Raw genomic sequence first — 6,538 nt, 5'->3', positions numbered from 1 at the left:
TTTGACAGAATATCCATAACTTTTTGCTAATAGACCAGACCATATGAATATTTGATTAGTATTCACACAGTTTTGCAAACTCTCTATGGTGGTATCATCAGATTTTAAAGGCTGGAAAATCTAAATTTTGAAAACCGAGCATTTTTCATGCTTCTTGAAAAGGGTTAGAATGAACTGTGAAGAACAGCTCGTATTGTTTGGTAGGGACCCTCTGTTCTTGCCGTTACGCCGAAATTCTCTGGAAATTAGTGGGTAAAAAATGAATAGAATATTCGAGGTATTTTAGTACAGCAAAGACAGTTTCCTTAATTTGGGGTACCCTGCCAGCAAGCAGTATTCTGAACCCATGGCTCACTTTTTTTAGTTGGTGATGCTATGAAAAGGCTCAAGATCCAGCGCTAACAAGGGAAAGGTAGGAGGGATTGGGAAAAGAGAGAGGAAAGATCATCAAGCTTGTTTATTCTTGTTTTGAATAAAAACTGGTTGTAAGAGTCTGTCAAGTATGAAAGGGATGGAGCGTTCCAAAGTTTACAAGATCTAGGGAGGGAGGAAGAGTTGTGGGATTGCGATCGTGCGTTTGATGTTATGCTGAACAGGACGATTTTTAAGCATAGCGTGCGTCACGTGCTGCACAAAGCTTTGTTATGCAAGTATTTCTCAAAATCTCACAAATCAAGGTTCAAGAATTCGCATGTCTTTGCGGACTGTAAAAGCTAAAAAAGTCTGTAAATTTTATGTTAGATTACTGTGCAACACAACGGTGATATGGGAAGTAAGCACACGAGGTTAAAAGTTGTGAAGGGAATCCCAGTTTGCTTTACCAAGAGGTGTACAGTGAGTGTACACTTTTCGATCTTGAGCTATTTGTTTCAACTGCGTCTGCGTGTGATATAGCAATAGATTGGCTGGAGAAAATGGGAAATTTTATAAATGTCGAAAGGTTGGAGTAACAGACCAATCTAAGCGTTTAAGGGGGTCTGGAAACATTTTGAGAACACATTCTCCACATTGGCTTAAAATACTTCTACATATCCTATGTAAGCCAATGACTGGCAACACTGATATTGATATAAGAATCGCCACTATTTTGAAGAATATCTACACCGTACGGGTGCTACACCATAAATATTCTTTGCGTTTCAAATCTTTCATTTTTAGAGATGCCGACTTTCACTTTGGGCCTTACAAATATCTCTTTGTAGTATTTCTCCTGGCCCATAAGACGTTTTACACCACTCTAATCATTCTAACCTATATGCCTATCCTACTCCGACCATCTTTTGACAGAACGCTACTGTACTCGATGAATGAATCGAGATATAGTTTTGGATAATTCATTCCATCTGACATCTTGCCTAGTGCCTAGTCATTTACGATCATTTGTTTTTCCCATGGTCAATAGTATAGAGAGTCAGATATCATGTTTTTCACATACTTTGCTTCCAAGGGAGTTATGCTATTTCCATGTGCAGTTAGATTTCAAGTTCTTTACTTTGACAATCAGCATCATCTTAAGATTGGTTGAGCAAACCACCAAAATATACTGAACAACAATCTGACAAGACCGTTTATTTGTCACCTATTTTGAAGATTAAATCCTCCAGTTCTAGGCTTGCCATTTCAGCCGGATAGAATCGCAACAGTAGGAAAGGATCTTGACAGAAAAATGTTACTGCAATATCCAATTTCTTCGTCTGAAAAATCTTTCCTATGTCTCTCAAGGAAAAATTCTGATATATCTTTTGCTCTAAAAGGGCTAGATTTTCTCTTTGATACATCTAAACATCTTTTCTTGTGCAGGATATCCTCCGCAGGTACCTTAGTAACCTCTTTATGTCATAATCACCACTCCTCGCAGGGACAATCATCTTTCTCGTCTTTCAAAAGAGTTTTGAAGACAACTATCTAAACAGCTTTTTCAGTAGAGTTAAGAATAAAAAATATTGAAATCGAGAAGTGAGAAAAGAGCGACAATGCCAGAACATACCCATAAACTTTAAAAATTTCATTTCAAAGCTTTTATTACCCAAATTTGTATTCTAAAATTCATTCATGCTAGCAGCTTTGAAATCAAAGCCTTTTGGAGAGTTATATTTATCTCTGTTAAAACATGGTTAAAAGGTGATTGAAAGTGAACATGGTTAATGCTCACTATGGAAATATAAGAGATCTAATTTGATTCTTAGATAGCTCTTTAATCACTCCAAAGACAGTTAATACATAAAATGGCGGCCAGAAAAATATAATCTTCTTATAGTCCTTTCCTTAAGAGCTCATGACCAAAGAGCTCAAGATTTCCTCTCACTTGCTAAATTCAATCGTTAACGATGTTCTTCACTGGCACCCTAGAGGTTACCTAGCATTGTTATCATGAGCTCTTATAAGAGGAAGTGGTCCTACCATCTGAAAGACTTCATAGTTGCATACAAATTGCATAATTGCAGTGCAACTGTATTCATGCATAGACCAAAACTGCTCCTAAATTCACATTTTCTGCATTAAAAACGAAAATGCACGATTCAAGCGAAAATGAAAGGAATCATGATACAAAAACCGTGCAAAAGCTTACATCGTATTATCTCGTGGCAGTACAGAATCTAGGATATCGAAAGCTGACTTCAGATTGTTGATGCTATGAAAGGAAAGTATACTTGATATACTTGAGAAATATCCGAAATAAACAATCGTGTCCTAGCTTAGTTTTTGTTTACTCAGAACTGCAGTAATTTGGGTTCTAGGTCCCGTTAACATTTTGTCTCTATTGGTGAAATGGATGACCTTGACACTAGAAACAATTTGTCTAGCATCGCTAATTAAAAACATTATGTTTTAGTGCTTTCTTTGTTCTTTTCATTTTGTAAACCGGCAGCCTATCGGTGTATAAACAATGCTGAAACTTATTGTGAATTCTTCATCGTGTCCTAGCATCAATCAATAGAACAATGTTTTTATTTGACTATACAATAGCCTCGTCCGATCTTTGATTTAATCGTCGGCTTCTGTAGGGACCGTAAATACTAATTAGGCACATTCAACAATTGGAAGCTGTTCAAAGATGAGTAATAAAGCTTGTTTGTGGCATCGGCCAATTATCAGTCAACTAAGAGATTTCATTCAACCTTGAAATAACCGACTTGCCAGTATAAAAGGAAGCGTGGTGATACAATCGTAACATACAAAATATTTCATGTCCTCATTGACGCAAAACCCCTATTAAAAAATTCTTCAGGCGCCACGAAAACAAAACAAGGGGCAGGCGCGCCTACCCTGAAGGGGCTGCAGGGGCAGCTGCCCCTCCTGCCATCTTCAAGAAGGGGCAGAGGGGGCAAGCAGTGCCCTATAATATTCACTCCTAAGAAAATATTACCATAATTGATGTCTAGTTTGGCCACTCTTATTGTGTAAATTTTCATTAAAAATTCAAAAAAATAGAAAAATCCGTCTTGTGTCAGTCTTGATAAGAGAAATTTTTTTAAAAGACGATAATAAACTCAAAAAGCCAACGGCGTCATATAAGATGCTGGCTATTTTGCCCATCACCAGAATGAGGGTGTTGCGCTTGTTCCTGCCTTGATATAAAAAACACTCTGAAGTAAAGAATTATATGATTTACTTTTGATTCTTTTGTTTATTATTTTTCTTTTCACACTCTCAATGATTCTGCAGCCATGGAGTATTGAGACAAAGCGGACAATCAAAGTCTTACAGCCAGCCCATTTATAATTGCCATGATTTTCGTTGAACCAAAAATTTCGAATAATGCATGGGTATTTTGCATGGGTATTTTGTCAACATTGCACCTATATTTAGAGCCTTTGATTGCAAAAGTACCAGATTTATGGGTGTACCAGAAACATGCCAATACATTATATTGCATCAACCCCCCCCCCCCCCCTCTCCACTCTTACAAATAATCGATTATGGTAATGGAACAAATTATATTTTTGCCCTCAGTACCAGCACTGCCCCTCCTGCCTTAATCTTGTGCAGGCGCCCCTGACAAGGGGTCATAGATTTGGCATCGTTGGTGGAAAAAATGTGTAGCTAAATACAGGTTCGATGTCAGAAACAACAATTTATTCCTATCAAAAATTAAAGGAATGGAACAGCCTGCCAGAAAGCACCGTCGAAGCAAAAATGATATGACTTTTGAGAAAAGTTTTGATAACATCACAGGGAAAAAAATTCGTTTTTAATTAAAACTAGGTTAAATAGCCGTAGCTACTCCGGTTAATCATGGCCTTCAGTATTGCTGAATGAGCTACCGTACTTAAATAATTGAAAATGGAATGAAATCGGGTACGAATATTAACAGGAAATCCCAAAAAATGTGATCACTATCCTTTACATAAAATTTGTGAGTGCCCCCGCAGAAAGAGAATGGGATGAAATCTGAGAGGTAATGATAGCAGTAGTGAAAGATAACAGATGTAGAAGAAGTAGTTATTGGTAAAGGATTTGTAAAAGAGACGCATTGGATGTTAGGTAGCAGAGGATTGATGAAAAAAGAGACTGCATTTAACATTTGCTAGTTTTGGTATACTCTTTGTTTGTATTGCTGGATTCAGGTTGCTTTGTCATAATATTCAAAGGATTGGTACTTAAAAGGTCCTTTCGTCTTGCTGGATCAACATTTTTGAGCGTGGTAAGCGTATCCCGGTAGCCGGTAAATTCCATGATTACGATACTGCTGTTTTCTGCCGACTGACGATAACTCAAAAATTCAGTTGTTCGACGTTTTATAGGTCCGTTCAGGCAGAGAATATCGTTTGACCTTATTTCATTATGGAGTTGAAACGCAAGATCCTTGGCAGTGCCATAATTGCTTCGATAGCATTGACTTTCTTGTACCATAGCTTCGGAAATGGTTCAGTCTTTTCTGAAAATTCAAAGACTATCGGAAGAGTGTTCAGAATCAAGTTAGGATATCAGTCAATGCTAAAGCAAGATCTAGGACCGAAAATGTCCGCAGCCGTGGATCCAGAAACAGGACACCTATTGGACCAAGAAAAATCTGGTTTGTTTCATCTGGTGACAACATTTGTGCCATTTGATCACGAAGATGTTAGAAAAGGTTTGTTAATCAAGGGTTTACCACCTACTGATGAAGAAATTAAGGCAAGGATTGCTGAAGTGTTTGAGTGTCTCAAAAGAAACCTTGAAAACCAACTGGTATCGCATGTTCACGTTTTGGTCATGCGAGAATCGACCATTAGACGGTTGAAAATGCTAGATTTCAAGTTTATTCATAAACTCGTAATTCATAACAATTTCGTATCACCGTCCATCAAAGATAACATCGACTATGCTACGAAATATTTGAAAAGAAAGATGGTAATTTTGCTTCATCAAGACAATTTCTTAGGACCAGGCTGGGAAAAAGTCAATCCCAGTGTCTTGAAAGAAAACAGATTGATGTATGCACTAACAAGGCATCCTGCAAACTGCAGTGCATCATATGCGTCCGCACATTGTGGAGATGGTTATCCTTACATTGGGAGCCATGATATATTTGTATTTTACGTAAGAGGAGACATAACTGCTGACAAATTGACTGAGCTAGATTTCCCTCCAAATTCATCTGGTATGGAAAACGTTCTTTTGTGGATCTTTAAAGAAAGACTGGCTTATAAGGTGCTAAATCCGTGTAAAGTGCTTAAAGTTTATCATAAGCATTGCATTCCGGTGAGGGATAATTGGAGGAAACGAATCAACAGAAATGGCCTGAGTGGCGGAGCTTCGTTTACCTACAAACTTGAATAAATTTGATAATGATAAGCGGTGTTGTTCCAGTATGAAATATGTTGTCTGAGATGAAGAATTTAATATTTTTCTGCCGCTTTTAAGTTTATTGCACCCTTGTGGTATTCGATCATTTTGTTCGTCTTTTGCGATGAAATTTACACACAACCTACCACTGGATACAACAAACAGATTATTTCACTTTAAACTAGTTTTTCTTATTGCTTTAAATGTTGTTAATAATATCAAGAATGCTCTGCCTGTAACTAAACGAATTTATTTCCTCTCTTAACCAGTTGCTTTTCAGAGTCCAGAAAACATTTCGGTTACACGGTCATTGACCTGAGGAAGGTCTGAGAAACAATATAAATTTGGAGGAAGGTTTTGGTAAAATTGAATTTGAAAAAATAATTGAGACAACTTATTTTGCATATTTTTCTTTGTTGCGCTTTTAAAACACAAGTTGAATCTGTCGCAGCGTCGAATGGTGAATGTTGGCACGAACAGATGCAAAAATTTTAGGCTATGCCCTTTTACTGCCAGAAAACACATCTGAAAAGAGAATGCTGTTCGTGTTTCATGGTTTTGAAATTTTTCAATGTATATTATATTACTGGAAATTGAAAATGAATATTATTCTTGAGCTGTAATGTGATTGGTATTCTAGCAAAGTTTTATCGTATGCGGTGATTACCATCGACCCAAAAACATAACTTTGTCTCAATTTATCGTCTCTGCCACACCCTAGCCACGGTTTTGACGGGGGGAAATTTGACCGGAGGAAGGTGGCAGACTT

The sequence above is a fragment of the Rhopilema esculentum genome, chromosome 2 (assembly GCF_057945365.1).
Source record: "Rhopilema esculentum isolate cy_ngs chromosome 2, ASM5794536v1, whole genome shotgun sequence".
In the NCBI taxonomy this organism is placed as follows: Eukaryota; Metazoa; Cnidaria; class Scyphozoa; order Rhizostomeae; family Rhizostomatidae; genus Rhopilema; species Rhopilema esculentum.
The sequence above is the reverse complement of the archived record's forward strand: the minus strand, read 5'-3'. Positions refer to the sequence as shown.